The sequence below is a fragment of the Pteropus alecto genome, unplaced genomic scaffold (genome assembly GCF_000325575.1).
Source record: "Pteropus alecto unplaced genomic scaffold, ASM32557v1 scaffold7, whole genome shotgun sequence".
NCBI classification, from domain to species: domain Eukaryota; kingdom Metazoa; phylum Chordata; class Mammalia; order Chiroptera; family Pteropodidae; genus Pteropus; species Pteropus alecto.
This window is the reverse complement of record NW_006494614.1, coordinates 11,957,778-11,981,130: the sequence shown is the minus strand read 5'-3', so window position 1 is coordinate 11,981,130 and position 23,353 is coordinate 11,957,778. Positions and strand designations below refer to the sequence as shown.

The 23,353-nt window shown below is 37.5% G+C and overlaps 1 long non-coding RNA gene, 2 other non-coding genes and 1 pseudogene across 3 annotated transcripts; 1 reads left to right on the top strand and 3 right to left on the bottom strand.

Annotated features, from left to right (window-relative positions):
• Window positions 1–16,362: 16,362 nt before the first annotated feature.
• On the bottom strand, window positions 16,363–18,201 carry LOC102891272. Its single transcript, XR_439389.3, has 6 exons — window positions 18,118–18,201; window positions 17,568–17,614; window positions 17,412–17,474; window positions 17,262–17,331; window positions 16,932–16,985; window positions 16,363–16,734 (listed from the first exon to the last, which is right to left on the bottom strand). It is a non-coding gene; the product is annotated as an uncharacterized LOC102891272 (long non-coding RNA).
• Window positions 16,816–16,884, bottom strand: LOC112474668. Its single transcript, XR_003044522.1, has one exon. It is a non-coding gene; the product is annotated as a small nucleolar RNA SNORD50 (small nucleolar RNA).
• LOC112474669 lies at window positions 17,110–17,179 on the bottom strand. The gene has a single exon (XR_003044523.1). It is a non-coding gene; the product is annotated as a small nucleolar RNA SNORD50 (small nucleolar RNA).
• Window positions 18,202–22,551: 4,350 nt separating the features above from the next.
• On the top strand, window positions 22,552–22,670 carry LOC112474903 (annotated as a pseudogene).
• The last annotated feature ends 683 nt before the right edge of the window (window positions 22,671–23,353 follow it).

Sequence of the window (23,353 nt, the reverse complement as noted above, 5' to 3'; positions counted from 1 at the left end):
GTATCATTATTTACAAATGATAAGATAGTGTACTTTTATAACTAATAAAAAAGGTCAATAAAATAGCCAGATAAGAAAGCAATCACCAATACCATTAGATTTCCTATATACCAGCAATATCTGGTAATAAAATATGGTGGAAAAGACTTCTAATTCACAATAGTGATGATTTTACATGTGTATGTGTGTGTTGACACACATCTACATGCAAAAACATATATAAAACACTTGCCTTTGAAAGATATGAAGATTGGTGGAAAAGACTTCTAATTCACAATAGTGATGATTTTACATGTGTATGTGTGTGTTGACACACATCTACATGCAAAAACATATATAAAACACTTGCCTTTGAAAGGAATATGAAGATTATATGTCAGGAAAATTACAAAACTTACATTGAAAAATATAAAAATAAGACGTATAGATGGAGAGATTTTGCATAGTCCTGGATGAGGTTGACTAAAAGTTGTAAAAATTGTCAATAGTTCTTAAATAGATTTAGCTCAATAAACATCTGGAAATCAAGTTAGCAATGTAAGTCAAGGACTTTAAAATGATTATATTCTTTAATCCAGTAATAATTTTACTTCTAGGGCTTTATCCTAAAAAAATAATCATAGAACTTCAAAAGATTTAAGTAAAAGGGAGTACATATATAGTAGTGTTATATACTCTACATCGAAAGTATATTTTTTATTGAGCACTTGCTATATTCCAGATTCTGTGTACAATAATAGAGATACAAATGAACAAAACAGTCATCGTTCCTTCCCTTACAAGACCAAAAGTGAGATGAACAGTTACATAACATGATGATTAGTTCAATGATAGAGGAAAGGATGTCATTGAAGTCCTTAGAAAAAGAAACTCACTGGGACTTAGGTGTCAGAGAAGGCTTCCTGAGGAGATGATACCTGTACCGGGTCCTCAAAGCTGAGTGAGTAGGCATTAAGGTGTTCCTGAAGGTTCTATGCTGGGTCTTTTTTCTTTTTTTACGTTACACACTCTTCCTAAGCAATCTCTTTTATTTCCATGGTTTTAGTCACAATCTATATGTGGGTCACTTCCAAATCAATTATTCTGGTTCATATCTCTTTTCAGAGATTCAGACCCAACTATCCTACTATCTATGAATATTACTACCATGTGATACATATACCTCAAACTCAACATTTTTTGCTTCATTCACATCCCTCCATTCCAGTTCTTTCCCCAGCATTCCCAGCAACAGAAAATGGTATTTTCATTCCTTATGTTGCCAAGCCATGCCTTGAATTCATTTTTAACTCCACTCTCCCTTATCTCTCTATAACCATGCCGTCTTTATGTACTACTGGTCTGGTAGCCCAAATACTTCTTAAAACCATCCACTTTCCCCAATTTTCGAGAGTATTCCTTTAGTTTCGGCCACCGTCCTCTCCCACTTTGATTATTATACTACCCTTTTTAATTGTCTTCTTGCCTCTCGTGTTGCTCTTAGGACCAGTTTCAGGGGCAGATGACCTAGTCCCATAGGGCCCTGGACTCGAAAGAGCCCCTGGCTTATTGTTATCCTCTGTTGTTGTCATCTTGCAATTTTTTAAAATATTTTTTTTATTTTTTAATTACAATTGACATACAATATTACATTACTTCAGGTGTACAACATACTAATTAGACATTTATATAACTTAATGAAGTGATCACCCAATATATCTAGTACCCATATGACACTATATATAGTTATTATAATATTATTGACTATAACCTTATGCTATACTCTACATCCCATGACTATTTTGTAACTGCCAATTTGTACTTCTTAATCCCTTCACTTTTTTCATGCATGGCCACAACCCCCATCACATCTGGTAACCATCAAAATATTCTCTGTATCTGTGAGTTTGTTTATTTTTTTCTTTAGATTCCTATATAAATGAAGTCATAAGGCATTTGTCTTTCTCTGTCTAACTTATTCCACTCAGCACAATATCCTCTAGGTTCATCCATGTTGCAGATGGCAAGATTTCATTTTTTATGGCTGAGTAATATTGCATTGTATATATGTACCACATCATCTTTATCCAATCATCCACTGATGGGCATCCAGTATGCCTCCACATCTTGGCTATTGTAAATAATGCTGCAATGGATGTATGGATGCACATGTCCCTTCAAAGTGGTTCTGGGTTTCTTCAGATAAATACCCAGAGATGGGATTACTGGGTCTTTCTTTGCCTCTTGTTATAACCTTTGTATTAAAGCATATTTTGTCTGGTATAAATATTGCTACCCCAGATTTTCATATGTTTGTTTGTTTCCATTTTTATGAAATATCTTTTTCCATCCCTTTACTTTTAGTCTGTGTGTGTTTCGATCTGAAGTAAGTCACTTATAGGGAACATATAGAGAAATGAGTCATTTATAGGATATTCTTATCCATTCAGTCACTCTATCTTTTGATTGGAGCATTTCATCCACTTAAATTTAAAGTAATTGTTTTAATTGTTGACATATATGTAGTTATTGCAGTTTTACTATTTATATTTTTGTTTTTCTCCTTCTTCTTAAAGAAATCCTTCTAAAATTTCTTGTAATACTGGTTTGTTGTTGATGAACTTTTTTGTTTTGTTTTGTTTTTTGGTCTGGGAAGCTCTTTTTGCTCTTTGATTCTAAGTCATAGCTTTGCTGGGTAGAGTAATCTTGGTTGTAGGTCCTTACTTTTCATTACATTGAATATATTGTGTCAATCCTTTCTTGCCTACAAAGTTTCTGTTGAGAAAACAGCTGACAATCTTATGCGATCTCCCTTGTAGGAAACTAATTGCTTTTCTCTTGCACCTTTTAAGATTCTCTTCATCTCTAAACTTTGGCATTTAAATGATGTTTCTTGGCATGGGCCTCTTTGGGTTCATCTTGTTTGGAACTCTCTGTGCTTCCTGGACTTGTATATCTATTTCCTTCACCAGGTTAGGGAAGTTTTCAGTCATTATTTCTTCAAATAAATTTTCAATTCCTTGCTCGCTCTCTCTCTGCCTTCTGGTACCCCAGTAATGTAAATGTTGGTGTGCTTGATATTATCCCAAAGGCCTCTTAAACTATCTTCATGTTTTTGGATTATTTTTTCTTTTTGCTGTTCTGATTGGGTGGTTTCTGCTACCTTATCTTCTAAATCGCTGATTTGCTCCTCTGCTTCATCTAATCTACTGTTGATTCTCTCTAATGTGTCCTTTATTTCAGTTATTGTGTTCTTAAGTTCTGACTGGTTCTTTTTGTTTTCTATCTCCATTTTTATGTTTCTGATATCTTTGTTGAAGTTCTCATTGAGATCATTGAGCATTCTTATAACCAGTGTTTTGAACTCTGCATCTAGTAGATTGCTTGTCTCCATCTTGTTTGGTTCTTTTTGTGAAGCTTTGTTCTGTTCTTTCATTTGGGATATGTTTCTTTGTCTCCCTATTTTGGTTGCCTCCCTGTGTTTGTTTCTATGTATTAGGTAGAGCTGCTATGTCTCCCGGTTTTAGTAGAGTGGACTTATGTAGTAGGTATCCTGCAGGGCCACCTAGCATGAGCCACAAAACAATCTGCAGATGTCTTCCACCTGAGCTGAGCTTGGAGGTGACTGGGAGAGGCTAAGCTGTGATCCAAGGTTAGCTGCCGCTAGTGCCAGGCTTGGGGCTGCTTAGCAGGAGGTATGGGACACACTAAGGCCAGATGCTTCTTGTTTTGGATTTGTGAATCTTTGAGAAATTTTAGGAAAGTCCAAAGCATCAGCCTAGACAGATTGTTTGTATAGAAAAGCCACTGCAAGCATAATGAGTCCACAAATTGTGTGGGGCTGGGTCTCAGGGAATCGCTAGGGCAGAGCCAAAGGTGTAAGCCAGATTGATGGAGACTCAGATACAGCAGCTGCCTGTGTCTGCAGGCCAGGATGGGAGGGTTTAACAAAGGAACAATGGCTTCTGCCAGCACTTCTGCCTGGGAGAAAGCTTCCCCTCCATCCTTTGCCATGAAATCAGAAAATTCAGTTTCTCCTCTATGTCTCTGGTACCTTTTAAGCTGCTGCCCCAGCATCAGAGCTCAGAGTGGGCAAGTCCATCAGCAATAAGTCCATGCACAGGCCCTTTAATAGGAATACCTGGAACTCCAGCAGCCCTCTGTCTCACTCAGCTTCAATCTCTGCTCGTTTTCACAGCCAAAGTTGTGGAGACTTCCCTTCCTGGCACTAGAGCCCTGGACTGGAGAGCCTGGTGTGGGGCTGGGACCCCTTGCACCTGTGGGGGGACCTCTGCAGCCAAGATATCCCCCCAATTTTTAACCACCATATGTGGGTATGAGAACCAGCCTGTTCCACGTCTCTGCTCCGTCTACCAGTCTCAATGTGGCTTCTTCTGTATATCCTTAGTTATAGGACTTCTGTTCATCTAGATTTCAGCAATTCTCAATGATGGTTGATCTGTAGTTTAATTGTAATTTTGATGTGCTCATGAGAAGATGCAAGCACAGAATTTACCCACTCCACTATCTTGACCAGAAATCCATAATTTTAAATATTTTTATCTTTGAACTTGTATTTTGTGAGTGAAGTTTAATGGGACAATAGAGTATGCATGTGAGTAGAAGAGATAAACGCAGTATGTGTGTTTGTCATTTCTTACTGTTATGTGGAAGAAGCATCTTGAAGAGTCTGAAAAGGAGCAATCAGAAATGTTGAGAAAATAGAAGAGAGAATAATGTTATAGGCACTAAAGGAGAAGAGTAGTTTAGGAAGGAAGAAGCAGTTAACATGGTCAGATGCTACTGAGAGGTCAAGCAAGAATGGAACTAGAGGTTCCACTGGATTTGATAACAGGGTCATCTGGTGACCTTGGCAAGCGCAAATTCAGTGAAATGGTGAGGACAAAGGTGAGAATACAAAAGGCTGAAGTGTGAGTAGGAGGTCAATATATAAAAAGAAGTGTAGGTGACTATCAAGAAATGTGGCTGTAAAAGAGGAGCAATGGATAACCCATTAGTTGGAAGGAAATGTAAAGGCAAGAAATATTTTAATTTTTATGTAAAGAAAGACCGGAAACTTAAAATTGGGAGAAGCCAGGAGTGAGGGAGAAGTTGAAAATAGAAGATGGGATTATCTTTATATCTAGATTTTTAAGAAAGCAGGTAAGCTCAACAACCAAGGGCAGGGATCTATTTTGTTCACCACTTTGTGCCTAGAACAGTAAGTTTCTTTCCTAAGATTGGTGTACAAAACCGTACTACTGTTTGTGGTACCACCCAGTTTCATAAACTGGGTGGCTTAATACAACAGAAATTTATTCTCTCACAGTTTTGGAGGCTAGAAGTCTGAAATCAAGGTGTTGTCAGGGTTGTGCTCCCTCTGAAAACTTACTTGCCTCTTCCCAGCTTTTGGTGGTATGTGGGCAATCTTTGGCTTTGTTTGGCTTATAGTTGTTTAACTCTAATCTCTGCCTTCATTGCCACATAACATTCTCTCTGTATTTCTGTCTTCACATGACCATCTTCTTATAAGGACACCAGTCATATAGGATTAGGGGCCCACCCTACTCTGATATGACCTCATCTTAACTACTTATATCTACAAGAACTGTATTTCCAAATGAGGCCACATTCTGAGATACTGGAGGTTAGGAATTCAATATATCATTTTTTTTTTTGCAGGAAATAATTCAATCCGTAACAAGCATAGGAAATCTTGATTCAATATTTGTTGAATGAATGAATATGATTTGAGAACTGGTGGAGGAATTTTCCATAGACCAGAAGAAGGACACCATTTTCTTGTAGTGAGAGGGAAGGAAAAATAGTAGATAACACATAATAACTGGTATAAGGAAATCGTGCCATCTGAAGTCTTCGAAATTCTCCATGAAGAGGGGATGTAAAGAGATAGGGGAGGAAGGAGTCAAGAGATACAGAAGTCTGAAATGGGAAAGAAAACTGACAAGGAAAATGAGAACTGCCTTAGTAGCATTGGAGGCTTGGTTCAAGTTGGAGACCAAGAATGTATAGCAGCATGAATCTGCCCTGCTGTGTGATTTTTGCAGCAAGGCAAATGGTTAAATTCATCCATAATTGGGGTTTTGCCAGGGAGTAACCAAGGACAAACAACAAGGGTAAGGGAGCTGGGAACATAGGCATGAAAGGGCCACTGATAAGTCTTGGAATTAGGCAAGATAGGAAAGGAAGTTAAAGACAAGTGGGACTTGAAATGTGTTGCAGAGGTTCTTAACTCTCTGTGCTATGGACTACTTGGCCACTCTAGAGAAACCTATGGACCCTTTCTCAAAAAATATTTTAACTCCATAAACCAAAATATGTAAGATTACATATGAAACCTCATACATTAAAATATAGTTATCAAAATATTGAAGCAAACCAAATATGTGCTACAGTAATGTATATGTGCTATGGTCTGAATGTTTGTGTCCTCCCAAAATTCACATTTTGAAATTCTAACACCAATGTGATGGTGTTAGGAGGTTGAGCATTTTGTTGGTAATTGGGTCATGAGGGTGGAGCCCCATGAATGGAATTAGTTCTCTTGTAAAAGAGACCTCACAGAGGTCCCTCACCTCCTTCCACTGTGTGAGGAGGATACAATGAGAAATCTTCAACTCAGAATGAAGCCCTCACCTGACCATCCTGAACCCTGATCTTCTACTTCCAGCCTCCAGAACTGTGAGAAATAAATTTCTGTTGTTTATAAGCTGCCTAGTTTGTGGTATTTTGTTACAACAGCCCAAATGGACTAAGATAACTTGCTTCTTTGCATTAAACAATGAGATCTAGTGGCAGGCTTAAAAAGGATCATAATTTCTAGGTAAAAATAAACAGAACTGAAAATTTTAAGTATTTGTATGTGATATGAACCTCAGTATAGCTGTCTTTTCTATTGGTGACAAAGCCATGGATACTGCTAATTACTCTATGGCATATCATCTCCATTTATTATTGAAGAAAATGCTAAATTTCAGTTATTGCTTAGTGAAAACAAAGATATAAAATTTTCCTCATCCAAATTCATAGACTCCTTGAATTCTATCCATGGATCCTTAGAGGTCAGTCGATCCTAGGTAAGAATGCTAGGTTTGGAGGGAGAAAGTGGAAGAAGTAAAAAAACTGAGAAGCCAGATCTTTTGGACATTGATGTGTGGACACTGGAGACAGAATATAGAATAGGACAGAAAACTTTGTCCCAAACTCTTCAAAATTAATAAGAGACAGTAACCGGAAAGTTGGATAATAATAACCCTAAGGCAGGGCAAAGAGTGGCAAGCCACGTGGCATGAGCATGAAAAAACCAGGGGTTTGTACATAAAGATGGAGAAATAATTGTCAAGAAGCAGCAGTAGGGAGCAAGGAAGATATCAACTGTAACTTCCATACCTGAGCAAGATAGCTTAAGGAGGCTGGAAAGAAAAGCAGTGCCCTGAGGAAAGGACCAGATAATTAGGGCATGGAGATGGAAGTAATGCACAAAAATACGGAAATAGAGTTGAGGGTCTTTGATAGTTTCTTAGCCCTGTAGACTGCACAGTGGAAAAGTTTGGGAAAGAGGGCACCTACTGGGGCATTATGAACTGGAACGGCTGCAAACAAATGTGAGAAGATAGATTGTAAGAGGTATTTAATTCTTGGATGGTAATATAAAACCGCTATTCAGATATAACCCATTACCGTTTGGAATATTGGTTGTTGTACAATTTGTCATCATGATAAAATTCAAACAATCAAAATTTCTATTCTTAGAGAATTGGTTAAATAATTATTGAATATCCATAAAAATGAAATGTTTTCAATGTTGCCAATAAGAGCAATGACTAGAAGAATTTTTAATGGCACTGAAAATTGTCATTATCAAATATTAAATGAAAAAAAAACAGAATAATAAACCTTATACACTATAATTCAAATTTTATTAAAATGTATATCTGTATAGAAAAATACATTAAAAATGTTTAACCATGCTTATGTCTTAATGGTGCAATTATGAGTTATTTTAATTTTATTCATAATATCTTTCTTATTTTTATACTTTTATAAAATACATTTTTATAAAATTTTAATAGGTAAAAAAGAAAACAAAAATATAGTCTTTAGGAAATTAGATACATTTAAACTCCCCAGAACCCCATGACTAAAATTGAAAATGTATATTAAACTTACCCTGGAAGTTTGTGTTCTATAGATTATTCTTTATTCAAGTTAAAAAATTATAATTTAAATATCAATTAAACGGCAAATAGAAAATTGCATAGGAGACAGTTTCTTACATTTGGATTTCACTGGATATAAGGTTAATAGGTTATATTTTTATTCTATGTTAAGAAGAATGTTCAAAGATGTTTAAAGTTTTATTATATGAATTATCTATTAACCATAAATCTAGAATAAACATTATCACAGTATTGAGCTTATTGTACTTCCTGAGATATGGCTGTTTAGTAAGATAGACAACACTATGGGCAGGACTGATATCACTAGTTGCTAGAAGTGTTTAAAGTATATGTAACAAACTCATATTTCCAAGATGTCACTGAAGCTGAAGTAATAAATCCCATTATTTTATTCATGTCAATAATTAGCTTTCTAGAGTTTTGTTTGTTAAACTCATCTGAGGAATTCTTTTGGGGAAGATTAATCGGACATCTTGCAGACTGTGACATTTTTGCAAAGAGTGGAGCATGCCAATATCTTAGGATAAATATATCACCTTTATTGGGAAAAATTATTTAAAGCATATTTCTTGTGGAAAGTGTATCTTTAAGTAGCAGCATATTATTGATATGACCCCAAAACATCCAATTAGTTACTAATATGCAGGTTGCCTCTCTTTTTTAAATTTTAGCAGCCATTGTTGATCATCGTTTAGGTACATTAATTCATTAGATATTGCAAAATGGTGAGATTCTAATTATGTCATTTATTAACTGCGATTCATCAATAGAGAAACTTTCTCACCTTCTATTTGATTTTCTGTTACAGTTGGTGCTGGGAAGTCCCTTTATTTGCCACTTCTAAAATTAATAAGTTGATTCACTAGCATCCTCTAACAGCATCAAATAACTTTTTTTGGTATTATTATGAACTCATAGATTGGAACATATTTTGTGTATTTCAGTCTATTGTAGTTATTATCCTTAATAACGGTCACATTTTCCACCTTTTGGAAGTAAGAGATGCTGAAAATTGGCTCCTGAGTCCTTTTAAGACAACCCTAGCAGTCTATAATAGCTTTCTTGCTCTGCGCTATAGCAAGATACACCAGGCTCATCTTGTATATTTCTTGCCTCAGATCTGTCATCAGTCATTTCTCCAACGAGCCTAGTTTCCTTTTAATGTTAAATGGTAGAGACCACAATTTGGGCCCCATGGGTAGGATTCACAGGTTTTGATGTGATGAATCATACTTCAAGTTTTCTGTTACAGTATTTCACATTTTACTCAGCAAAATCCTTTCAATGGCTCATAAAGGCTTACATGATCTGCATGCCCTGTTTCTTCTCTTTCCTTACCATGCATGCTCCTGTCTTTGGGCTGTGCTATGGGAATGCCATTTTCCAAAATAGGTGCATAGCTCAATCTTTCACCCTCTGTAAGTCTTTGCTTATTTCATCTTCCCATGGAAACCTACTCTGTCAACTCATTAAAATCACAACACTACTTACCTCCTTAATCCCACTCCTAGTGTCCTGTGTTCAACTTATTTTCATGTCACTACTCATATTTTCATATACTTTATAATTCATTTATTTATTACGTAGTATCCTTCTCCTCCTCCTAAAATGTAAGGGATTTTGGTCATTTAGTTCATTGCTATATCTTCAGTGCTTAGGACAGTACCTGTACATGGTAGCTATTCAGTTCCAATTTGTTCAATGAACAAATGAATGCAACCTTAGGATATTTCTGAATTATCACAAACCTAACCTATTAGTGTGGCTTAATCTTCAAAGGAAAAAACTGAATTTAAAGCAAACATCCATCAAGAAATTGAGCTATATCTAGATATGTGGAGACAATTTCACGAATTTCAAAACTATTCTGACATTTCTGGGTATGTGGTCAGACTCTGAGCAATGCCTGTGCATTCATTTTTGAAAAGGAAAAGTAATATAAGCTGAGAATCTCCATCAGTGATGAAAATTAAAAAATGAGAATTGAAATGTACCCCAAAGAATACCCCTTACTATTGCCCCATTAGAAGTTTAGTGTACTTAATACCCATGTTCTCACTAATATAAATTAATCAACTATTAGCAATATGCCCCAACCTGTACTTTTGTATAAAAATAGTTGATTAAAGTTATTTGGCTTGAGTTTTTATTACTGTTAAAATCCATATTTTTAATAACTGCAGGCCATATCATCAGTAAAAATTTAATGTGACAAATATGGATTCCAGGTTACTATTGACATAGCAATAGAAGGCACAAAGGAGAGCAATGAAATAAAGAGGCAAACTGCAACTCAACCTAAAAATGAACTTCCCCATAATAGAATATACCTCCTCTATGTCATAGGCCTAATCTGAGATTCAGAATTGTTTGGGTTCATGAGGCTGAGCCTTCCAGGTTTTTTAGGATGAATTGCAGGGTCAGCAGAGTGTGCTAGGAAGAGACTGGAAATAGGGCAGATAAGAAGGATAGGAAAGAACTAAAACCAAGCCTGACCCCAGGGACCAGGTCTCAGTGCCATGGAAAAATGTCTGTAACAAAAGGCTGAAGGGCTTGTTTTCTGAGGGGCTTTGTGAAATGAGAGGTACGAGCAGCGCTGCACACATTTATACTTTATGAGAGTTCTGTGGAAGACACTGGATATATCAAAGTACCCAAAGGAGGGGCCATAGTAATAGGCAGAGTATCAGAAAGAACTTCGGGAGATCTATTTGTGAACACACGTGAAATATTCTAATGGGGATCCCAGAACCACTCTGACACTCTGAAGGAATTGTGTAGAGGCTAGAGGCCCTGTGTCAACAGATGAGCAGTATGTCAGTACAATTTAAAGTGATCCTACCCATTCCCACAGATTAATGAATTCTGAGGAAATTTAAATTTTCACTGGAAAAAAATGGGGCACCACACTATTAGTAGATTGAGCACTGGATTGAGAGGAGCGTAGATATTGGTTGTCATTTTGGTTATTAACTAGCTGGTTTACCTTGGGCAAGTCAAGAATCTGAATTTAGACTGGAAGGGTCTTTGCAGTTGATTAGGGCCAGCCTCTTTCCTCCAATTCACACCAATGGGAGACTATCACATGGAGGAGGTATATTCTATTATTGAGAAGTTCATTTTTAGGTTGAGTTGCAGTTTGCCTCTTTATTTATCCTTTGTGCCTTCTAGAGAAACACTTACATTAACTGCTCCTCTGGGGAAGGTATTTAGTGGGATAAGAACACTATCTCTTGAGTTAAGATTGCCAGATTTAAAATTCTAATTCTCTCCTTTTCCTACGTGACTTTCATTAGATTACTTTGCTAAGTTTCAGTTTCCTCACCTATAAAATTGGTGTAATAATAGTACTACAACATGGGATTATTATTATTTTCCCACAAGATATACTTTCAAATACCTAAAAATGGTTATCATGCCTTCCTCTGATTTTCATTTCCTCAGGTTAAATATTTCGAAGTCCTTAAAACATTGTCCAGAATGACATGGTTTCCTGAGCCCTTGTTTTCTTCCTTAGGATATTGTTTTTCTTAAATGTCACGCCCAAACTAAAATCCAATATTTTAATGTGCAAAGTATAGAGGATGATGAAATCATGCTTTCCAGTGATCTAGACCTTAAGTAGACTATATTTTAAATCTCTCAATCTTAGTTTACTCACATATAAAATATCTTAGTCTGTTGGAGCTGCCATAATGAACCACACACTTGGTGACTTAAGCAATAGAAGTTAATTTTCTCACAGTTCTGGAGGCTGGAAAGTCCAAGATCAAGTTTCCGGCAAGGTAAATTAAATTCTGAGGCCTCCTGGCTTGGCTTGTAGGTGGCTGCCATCACACTGTGTGCTCACACGGTCTCTTCTGATGAGGATACTCATCCTATCTGATCAGGGCCCTATCCTTATAACCTCATTTAAGCTTAATTACTTCCTTTGAGCCTCCATCTCTAAATACAGTCACACTGGGGTTAGAACTTCAACATAGGAATTTGGGGGAGACAAAGATTTAGTCTATAACAGCTTCCAACTTTTCTAATTTCTTTTATCTTTTTTGGAGAACTTATATCACACCATCGTTGCCTACCCTAAATATATGTATTGGATTCTATTTAATTAGACAATTTTTTTTTTTTTATGGGAACCACTACATTGTCCTAGGCACAGAGTTTAAGAGAAAGGGCAGTTTCTGCTTGCAAAAACTCACACTCCAAGGTCAGAGACTGAGAAAACAATTGGAATACAACATGCTATGAGTCACTTTATAGTACGAGAGGACTTTATTTTACTTTGTTTTCAGCAGCATCTTTCCATGGTACATATGATCTTTGTCATTACTGGGGACAGTATTCCAGCACTATCTTGTTTTTTGTTGTTGTCGTTATTGTTGTTTCCGCCCCCCCTCCCCCATCAGCCTGATCTCAAGGTCAGTAATTTTAACACTTTTACCTACATCCTCAATTTTCTTGACCCATCATTGCTCTGCTCTTCCCAGCTAATTTATCCTTAATTTTGAACTTATCCATTGATCTGCTGTTCCCAAGGCAGTTAAGCCCCATAGAATAGTGAAGAATTGTGCTGATTAACTATTTAAAATTATAGGTTTAAGCCTCAGCAGGCAGTTTAGCACTGCAAGGCAAACCTGTAACTTGATTGTAGTTAATGCCACTTCTTAGTCCACCGTGTCTGATGAAAACCCTTATTGTACTTACTAAATTCCTCATTTCACACCCTCCTGAAGACCACTTTGTTTGATACTTCACCTGATATATAAGTTGTCCTCAGATAGTAACAATGCCCTGCATTAAATGCAAGGCAATCTCTAGCCCCATTGCCCAGGGTTATAAACAAATACTATTATTTGCTTAAGTTCTCACCCTTTTCATTCCAAAACTCCTTGATTTTCAATCTATTTTCTGTTCCAGATATGGCAGTTAAAGACTTGACAACAGATTACCACTTCCCAATGTTTCTCCCTTGACACAATACTATCTCCAGGATTTGAACTAAACATGGAGTGCCCTACTCTTTAGACTGTTCCAGAACTCAATTCTTGGACAATTTCTATTTATACTCACTCCCTCTGTGATCCCATTTAATCTTACGTCTTTAAATTAATATATCATCCACATGCTGATGACTCCCAATTTTATTTCTCTAACTCAATCTCTCCCCTGAAACTCTGGACTCCTTTAACTCAAAATCTCATTTGGGATTTGCCATCTGAAACTTAACATGTCTAAAATCAAGCCTCTGTAAGAGGACACTTTTGGGAGAGAAGGACATAGTCATTATCTTGATTGCAGTGTTTCATGGGTGCATGTCTATGGAAAAACTCATCAAACCGTACACTTCAAATGTACACTTTGTTGGACATCAATTATAGTCAATAGGAGGCAAGGGCACATCAAAAGTTTTGACTTCAGTAAAGCGATGCACTATAATTGTAAATGTTACTTTCTTCAAATTTCTGAAATGCTTTTCATTGAAGAGAACTAGAATCAACTAAGCATAACTAATAAGTTCCCAAATAGATTTAATTATACTGTACTCAATTTGGGATTCTGAGATTTTTTTCCTGTTATAACTCAGTCACATGGCATGTTGGGTCCTCAATGGTGGACACATAGTAAGGGGAAGAGGCCAGGACTTGTGAAAATGAGACAATGAAGTCTAGTTTTCATATTGGAAATGTACCCTCCTCCACCCCAAGATGGTCCATAAAATTTCAAATATGACACATTTGTGTTCTGATTTGATCTCTGTATATACCCAAACATGTAGAAACAGTGAGGTGGAGAAAAGCCGGAGGCAATGGCAATATTCAGTGAGGCAACTGTAAGTATTATGCTTTAAATATTTGGATCTGAAACCAAACTTTTAGGAGGAAGGATGAGAAAGAGAGTCCCACCTCTATGAAGGAGGGACTGGCAAAGGATAAGCACACAATCCCAGTAACCTGGGATTCAAATAAAGGCTCTAATTCTAACTGGGGAACTGGTGTAAAAATCATGAAAACAGCCAAAAGCTCTTTCACACAGGCTGGGCAAACAGCAAACATTATGAAGCACATAATCAGTTCAGAGGGCACTTGATTGGGAAGCAAAGTGCAATAGGATATTGGATTTGTGGCAACAGAACTAATTTTAGAAAGCACCAAATGGTAGGTTTGAGCCAACTGAACTTTTAGGATAACCTGGAAGCACAGTGTAAGGCAGAGAAAAGAATTCCTATTGGCTACTCACTAAACCCAGACACAGTACATTCTGCTTTCAACTTCTGAAACCAGTCCTAACCAAGCAGATCCAACTATTATACTCCCATTCCTTTAGGTCACTAAGGCTTTTGAGTCTCCACTGAGTTCTCTATTAAGTTGCAGATATTCTGGAGGATAAATCTCTCACCTTGCTAACTTAAAGCCCCTAGTCTTGGCTCGTTGTTGGGTGTTCTATTATTACCTAATAAGTCAGCATTCACGTATCAGAAAGCTAGAACAGTCTAACAGCAAGACCTCTATTGTGTGAAATGAAAAAATCCTAAGTGCATACTAAAAATTTACATCAACTAGTAATTTTAAATTTTACCATGCATTGAGCATTCAAGTAATTTCAATAAAATATCGTACCTTTTTGTACTCAACTCTCATTTCCCATTCAGGTGTGGAACATGCAGTTAATAGCACTAAATATGACTATGTACCTTCCACTGAAACTGTTTTAGGGAATTCAAATTATAGCTTTTTAGAGTTCTAACTCTTGCTCCAAAACATTAAGGGTACTTTTCTAACATTTCAGCCTTGTCCTTCACTTGTCACCCTCAGGTCCTGGAGCATACTATCTTTGCTCAGTCTTTATGCCTAAATCTTCCCCACATTGAGAGTTGACTCAAAAATTCACTTGTTCGGTCTTCAGATATATGGCTTGCTTTTCTTGGCATATTGTCACTACTGACATATAATACATAGGAAGTACCTAACGTTTAACCTCATTGGCAGAATCCAGAATGGTGCTATATATAACATCAATGCACATTGCCAATCTGATTTGAATTATATCTAAGGAAGCGTTAATATTACGATGGGAAGGAAAAGAGCAAAAACTGCAGGAAAAGGTCAGAGGGCTCATTTTGTCTATTTCGCAACTTGTCTAAGTTTGCCAGCTCTGAGAAAAGATACTTTTTTAAGTTTGCCAGCTCTGAGAAAAGGTACTGAAAGTTTTGTGCAGGACCCTAGTCTTTTATCACTCATTTAACATTTACTGTACAACCAAGCATGCTAAGGTACATAGGCATTTAAATCAGTGAACATCTTACGAAGCATGTTAGAAAGTTCCTTATAGAACAGGACAAGGGGGAGGGTCAAGGGTGTAGATTGCAAATGTCAATTAACTCATGTCTATATGATAAAGAAATGCAACTAGGAATAGTCGCCAATACACTACTTGGAAGTGGTTTTTATAGCTTCATGAAATGTTGGAGTTACAAGATTGTCAATTGCTGCATTTTATATATCTTGCCTCAAAGGTTTTGTCTAAGGTCCAGCTTTTCTCATTTCATTTGGTAATACCAAGATGCTTATCTATTGGCACATTACACTAATTTTTCATTATTACAAGCCTCAAGAGCCCCTAATTTCCCACAAAGTACCTTAAGTTCACTTTCATAGAAATATACTTAACCATATTCTTGTACCTACTCCAACATATGGATACCCCAAATACTAAGCCATTTAATTTTACAGTACTTTGTATTTTAATGTGAGAAACACTTCTACAGAACAATTTTGTACATTGTCTTATTACTTGGGGCAAATTCACTATGTGCCTGGCCACTTAGCCACAGGATTGTTGTCTCATGGGCTTCTCCTGAGCTGTATGGGTTCAAAACTGAATTATTTTCATTTAGGCAAAAAACAAACAAATAAAAAAAACCCCACAAACATTTTAAGAAAAAGATGACAGCTCATATGAGGAAAAACTTGGTGTTATGGGCTTGGGGATAATTTCAGTGACCTTCCTCATGACCCTTAACTGCTATGCTGTTTGATCTTCATTCTCAGTACTATTTTTAGCTTAAACAGCCTTTCAAATTACATCAGGACTAAACATTCTGATGCCTGGTATCCCCTCATCCCCATAAAAGGCCCTCTCTTTCCACTTTGCTCTCATCTCTATTATTATATAGTCAATATAAACTTTCACTCAGCTTTAATTACATGTATTTTAAATTCAAACAGGTGACCAAAGATAAGACATTCATTTGGAAATTTGATTACAAGGCTAGTTGACTGAAATATAGTTTGATACACATTCCTAGCAACAGGTCTAATAAGTTTTATCTACTGGTTAACAGGTTTTGATTCTCTAGGGCAGTGTGACATGATTAAATATAAATAGCTTGAATCTTATGGATACATTAATCTAGACTTGATGTTGGTTGAGGATCTATTTGCACAATTAAAATATAATCAATCTTTATCTGCATGTTTTCTTTCCATGTCCATAAAATGAAGAACTTTTTCTGATCACCAGTTTTCCATTCAACATCTAAGTCAATCTTGGCCTAAAAAAGGAAAAACATTTGAGATTTACAAAAGCATTAACATCAGAACTTACTTAAATACTAGTGTCCTTATACTGGTCTATCTCAGAAGCCAGATCCGTATTGCTTTTTCAACAGAAATTCAGGTTCGGGATAGGATCATCACAGATTAAGACCAAGGACACAACACTGACTACAAGCAAAATAATTCCACTTACAGAAATAGGGACGTCAGAGAAAACTGGCTTCTTTCAAAGAGGAGTTACCACTCACTGTTGGCAGATAAAAAAAAGATTATTGGGTGCTAGTTTTTCCTCTACAAGATTTATAATCTAACAGAACCTTGTTATTAAATCCAGACAACAAAAATTTATTACATTTTTGCATATTGGTCTTATCTCAGAAGCCGAATCCGTACATGTTTTTCTTCAGGTAATCAGCTTCGGGATAGGTTTCATCATTGATTAGACCATAAACCAAAGCAACATTAAAAGACAAGCACTATATTAGAAAATACTATAGCAGACCTTGTAAGCCACACAACTTACTTCAAAACAAAGTAAGGCTGCTAGTCAGTGACATCCTTAGCTTCATTAGTATTCATCAACCCCCAAGATGCTGTTCAAAGACAAGAAAATTAGCTTTTAATATACATACAGACTAAACATGATGAATGAAAATACTAGTCCAATACACACCTGGTAAGATTGTCAGGTTTTAATCAAGTAACTTCCCGTATGTTTTGGAATTTTCCTTTGCATCTAATAAAAAGCAAGTTTCAAATGATTCGCCTTTTATTCCCGTAAATCAAGGTTTATTTCTTCAGTTTAAGAACTAAGCCCAACAGCACTTACCTCGGCATATCCATTTATCAGCTCCCTTACACCGAGCGCCATTGTTCCTGCGGGGGATCAATGTTTTAGACTAAGCATTCTCACAAATGCCACAGTTCAAGGTTTTCAGTACTAAAAAAACCTTCCCCGTCATTAATCCTATTTGCGCACAGCGCCACCTGGGTACAATTACAATTCAGTCTCCGGCAAAAATCAGGGACCTATTTTGAAATAATCGTTTGATCTGGCGACAGAACACACTCGCATTACTAATAAGGGCCTCTGGTTCTTAACGTAAAACTAAACCCTCGCTCCAAATCTTGGGAGTGTGATTTTCCTGCCGCCACTCAGGCTCAGCCGGCCGACTGCTCAGATTAAGTAACCAGGCCGCGCGCAGCGGTGGTGGCCAGCAGCAGCAGCAGCCGCCACCACGAGTAAAGACAAGTGACGATCCGGCTGCATGCTTGCCACATACGAGCTCTCAATATACAAATCTCTAAACCTCTTCACAGCACTGCCGCCTCCGACTTAAGTCCGCGCCACCGCGTTCTCATCCGCGACGAGTACTCACCGACTTCCCAGGAACGTCTCCCAAGTCCCGACGCAAAAGAACGCACTGCGCTGCTAGCAGTTCCCTATATAGCCTCTCTTGAGTCAGACTCGGGCTGCCCCGCCCTCTCACATCTATTGGACGCGAGAGAGACGGGGGCGTGGCCGTTCGATGAGGGAAAAAGCGAGAGCGCGCGCGGCGGCTCTTTTCTTTCGGGGGCTCGTTCTGGGGCGTGGTGCGCGCGCCGCCCGCACGCCGCGTGTTCGCTGGCGTGCTGCTCTCCGTGCTGCTCTCAGAATCCTTCCGATTCTGGCTCTACGTGGCGCAGGAGCGGCGCCAGAATTCAAACGAACAGGCGTAGTTGAAGGCAAGGCTACCGCCTGCCGTGTGCCAAGCCCGCCCTAGACGGATTGGGTGGCTCGGGACTGGGAGTGGATTTGAGCTTTGCAGCTAAGGGCGGCCTCAGTTTATGACCCATTCGAGAAGTCGAGCTGACTGGTTGGCTGGTGGCTGGAGGGAGTTGACCCCCAGCGGCCACTGCATGCGGGGAAAGAAATTGTTGGGCTGAAAAGCTCGCGTGAAAAAAGCATGTGAAAGCGCCGCGTATCTCCGCCGGTGCACAGCCGGAATACCGCACCTCGCGAGAGCCGGCCCTCCGCGCGGCACGCAGCCCAGGGCGAGGTCCTATGGGGCCCACCCTACCCGCACACTTCCTTGTGCTGGCGCTGCTGTTACACTCTATGTTCGGCACAGAGAATTCTCCCTGGGACAGCAAACCTGAGAGGTAAACACTCCGTTTGCCAGAGGAGAAAACTGAGGCCTAAAGCAGTTAAGTAGTTTGCCTAAATTCACAACTGAAAAGCTTTGCTATTTTTAATTCCTTCGTACTGTTCGTTACAACGAATGCAGGAGAAAGATTAACTTGAGAACTGTTGCAGAATACTTTGTTCAAACGACACTAAATTTCAGTAGCAACGGGTGTATTTAGTATGTGAGTAAAATATGTGTATATGTGCACACAAGCACACGTGACACTTGAACATTTCAACACTTGAAAATCCAAGTCTTCGTAGAGCTAGTTACTAATTATTATTTATGCGTTTATTGTCCTTGTGTAAGGAACACATGGTTTTGTGCACCGCTCTTTATTTTTCTGCTTAGAACAATACCTGGTAAAAAGGTTGAACGAACGAATGAATGACTAATGTGCGGTAGCTTTTTAGAATATTAAAATGAAGACCAAATTCCAGAATAAAAGATAATAGTGAAAAGCACATTTCTGTAACAGGAACCAAAGCGATGAGGAATTTACTTGGCTAGGCTTTACGTGCGGTTTCAGACATCGTTTTGTAATGCGCAATGTAAATTTGTATATTGCTCATCGCAAAATAAAACAATACAAACGGATATAAAAAGCAATGTAAAAGTTTATTTCCATATTACTGGGAATCTTCTCCATATTAACAGTAACCACTATTAACAGTTTTTGAAACTTCCTATGCATATGAGATGGTCCTTGGCTTATGATGGGGTTATGTCCCAATAAACCCATTGTAAGTTGAAAATATCTTAAATAGAAAATGCATTTAATACACCTAACCTACTGAACATCATAGCTTAGCCTAGCCTACCTTAAACATGCTCAGAACATTCACCATTAATCTACAGTTGGGCAAATCATCTAGCACAATGAATACAGGGTAGAGTATTGGTTGTTTACTCTCGTGACCATGTACCTGACTGGGAGCTGTGCCTTGTTTCCTCTGGCTAGCATCAGGAGAGAGTATAGTACCATATATTGCTAGACCGGGAAAAGAGCAAAATTCAGAGTTTAAAGTATGGTTTCCACTGGATGCATCATATCACTTTTGCACCATTGTAAAAGCACAATGAATACAGGGTAGAGTATTGGTTGTTTACTCTCGTGACCATGTACCTGACTGGGAGCTGTGCCTTGTTTCCTCTGGCTAGCATCAGGAGAGAGTATAGTACCATATATTGCTAGACCGGGAAAAGAGCAAAATTCAGAGTTTAAAGTATGGTTTCCACTGGGTGCATCATATCACTTTTGCACCATGTTGAAAAATTGTAATTCGAACTATTGTAGATTGGGAACTGTCTGTATAAATATATGTTCATATATTTTTCACATACAAATAGGATCTATACATTTTTCTGCAACTTGCTTTGGCCCCTTGTAAATGTCAGACATCTTTCTATATCAGTGCATACAGATGACTTTATTCTTGTTTATAGCCTGCATAGTATTCAATTGGAAGTATCATAATGTAATCATTTTCCAGTTTTCCACTATGTCAGACAGTGCTGAAGTGAATTTTAGATTGTCTCATGCTGAGCTCGTGAGAATATCTGCCAGATCAATTTCTAGAAGTGAGTCAAAGGTTCTGAGAACTTAAATTTGTTGTAGATATTGCTTAATTGCTCCCACCTTCCTTCTACTCTCCCAAAATGCTTGTGTCATGATTATATTTTGAAGTGTGTTTTACTAATTGAAAAACATGCATGATTGATATGGCAATTATTACATAATTGAAATTGAAAATGATTACTGCCTTTGTTAGTTTTGAATAAGTGATGTGCTGAAGACCATCAAAATCATTTGGTCAAATCAGTACAAAACAATGAATTACTTGGAGAGCTAAAAAGTATGGATTCCTGGACACTCACCTGGAACTAGTTAAGCAGGCGTTCCAAAAGTGAGACCTAGGAAACATTTAAACAAGCATCTGGAGCAATGTTGTCCAAAAAGAACATAACATGAATCATAGCGAGTTGCTTATGTAATTTTAAATATGCTAGTAGCCACATTTAAAAAAAGTTTAAAAGATGAAATTAATTCTAATACATTTTATTTAACTCAATATAACCGAAATACTTTCATTTCAACATATGATCAATGTTTTTGAGATATTTTACATTCCTTTTTTTTGTACACAGTCCTCGAAGTTAGGTGTGTATTTTACATTCACAGCACATTTCAATTTGACTGTTCACTTTTAAGTGCTCCATTGTCACATGGCTAGTGGTTAATGTATTGGACAGCACAGGTCTAGGGTGATTTATATATGTAAGAAATTTGAGAAACACTGTGTTAGGGTAAGTGCAGTTCTGTACAACTGACACATATTCTAGTCATTTTTTAAAAAAGTTCCATATTTTAACTCAAACTAATAACTAACAAATGCATTGCAAAATGAAACAAATCCAGAGTCTGATTATTGACAACACTGCCCTCCAGTGAACATGGGTGATAACTGTGAAGCCAGTACACAACTCATTCAAGATGTTTATCTCTTCAAGGAACAGAAAAACATACTGAGGGTTGAAACCATCAGTCATTGCTCCCACACCTAAAACAGTCAAGCAGATTGCTACCAAGTATTTGAAGGGATTTACGAAAGACCATATAACGGTCAAGGCTGAATTTAAAACTGTCCTTGAAGAATTTAGCATACTGAAAATAAATTCTTATATTCTGTAACAAATATCCAGATTATCATTTTAGTCATTTTTTTGGGAAGAAATGTTCAGTGAGCCCTGGTGAATGCAATGTGCTTCAGGGAAGGCTAATATGAATGCACAAAGTCCTTATCCTTTCTGAAGGAGTTTATGGTTTAGTAAGAACTATCCACCCAACTTTAGATACTTTTGATTTAAAAATTAGTCATTAAAGATTGTGGGTAAGATTATACTGTGAACCAAAAAATGTTTCAGGAAGTGTTTGGGGGAGAAAGGTTAAAAGCAGAGTTTAGAAATGAGTACTGTCATTTACATGAGATATCGTGAGGGACACCGCTATAATTTTGGCCATGGAAATGGAAGTCAGGGAAGAGAACAAAATATGGTAAAAACTTATTTGCCATAAGGGTCTTGTATGCATAGGATCATCTAATCTTCAAAATAATCCTATTATGTATTTTTAACCTTATATTAGAAATGAGGAAAGTGAAGCATAGAGATCTCAGTTAACTAATATTCCCAAGTCTTCTGACCCCAAACTCATAATTATGTCACCAGGACATGATATTACTGTACTGAAGGAAGAAATAGTAGTAAGGTGATGAACTCTAGAGGAAGATAGGAAGTGGAGTGAAGCCTGGGCAGCCAAGAGAATGGCAACTCCATTGACAAGAAGAGGGAAGTCAAGAGTTACTGATTTGAGAGCAGGGGAAAAATGATTCAGTTTTGGTTATGTTAAATTTTTAGTGGAACGTTCAGTTATATTTGTCCACTGGACCATCAGATATGTAGAAATGAAGCCCAGGAGGAAAGTCAGAAGTCACTGAAGTCGTGTATACACATGAGTGGGAGAAAAAAAAAGGCTAGCAGCAGTGGCCTAGAATCAGTACCACAGTGTGTGCAGATATCTGGCAGTAGACAACCTTTGAAAACATAGTCAATATACATAAAGATCTGATTAGATAATGCATAAGAGTCTATGACCATGCTACCCTGAACAAGCCCAATCTTGTCAGATCTTGGAAGCTAAGCAGGGTTGGGCCTGGTTAGTACTTGGATGGGAAACCACCAAGGAAGACCGGATGCTGTAGGCGTAAAAAAAAAAAAAGGTATTGTAAGCTAACAAGATCCTTGCAATTCTGAAGGTCAACCAAGGGTTGCTTCACCTAAAAAAAAAACAAAACGATAATGCATGAGAAAAAAGTTCACTATTACAGCTTTTGGTTAAATCATGGGAGAAATATGTATGCCTCGGTAAGTATTATAAGCATAATTAACCTATTCAGAAGCAGGAAAAAAACTCAGCCTTCAAAAATAAGAATTATCTGATAAGGGGTTAATATCCAAAATATATAAAAAACTCATACAACTCAATAGCACACACACACACACACACACACACACGTGTGCGCACACACAAAACAATTAAAAAATGTGCGGAAGATCGGAATAGACATTTTTCCAAAGAAGACATAGAGGTGGTACATTAAAAGATGCTCAGAGGGGAGGGGAATTGCAGGGCTGGGAGAATGGGGTGAAGGGTTAAAGAAGTACAAATTAGTAGTTGATAGCTGGTCATGGGGATGGGGAGCACTGCAGAGGGAATGCAGTTAGCATTAATAGGATGGCTAGGTGAAGGACCAGGGGAGGGAGGGAGAAATTGGGGAGATCATTTTATGAACTATATAGATGTCTAGCCAAAGTACTGTATACTTGAAACTAATTTAAATAAATAAATTTAAAAAAAATCAATGCAAAGAAAAAAAAAAGATGCTCA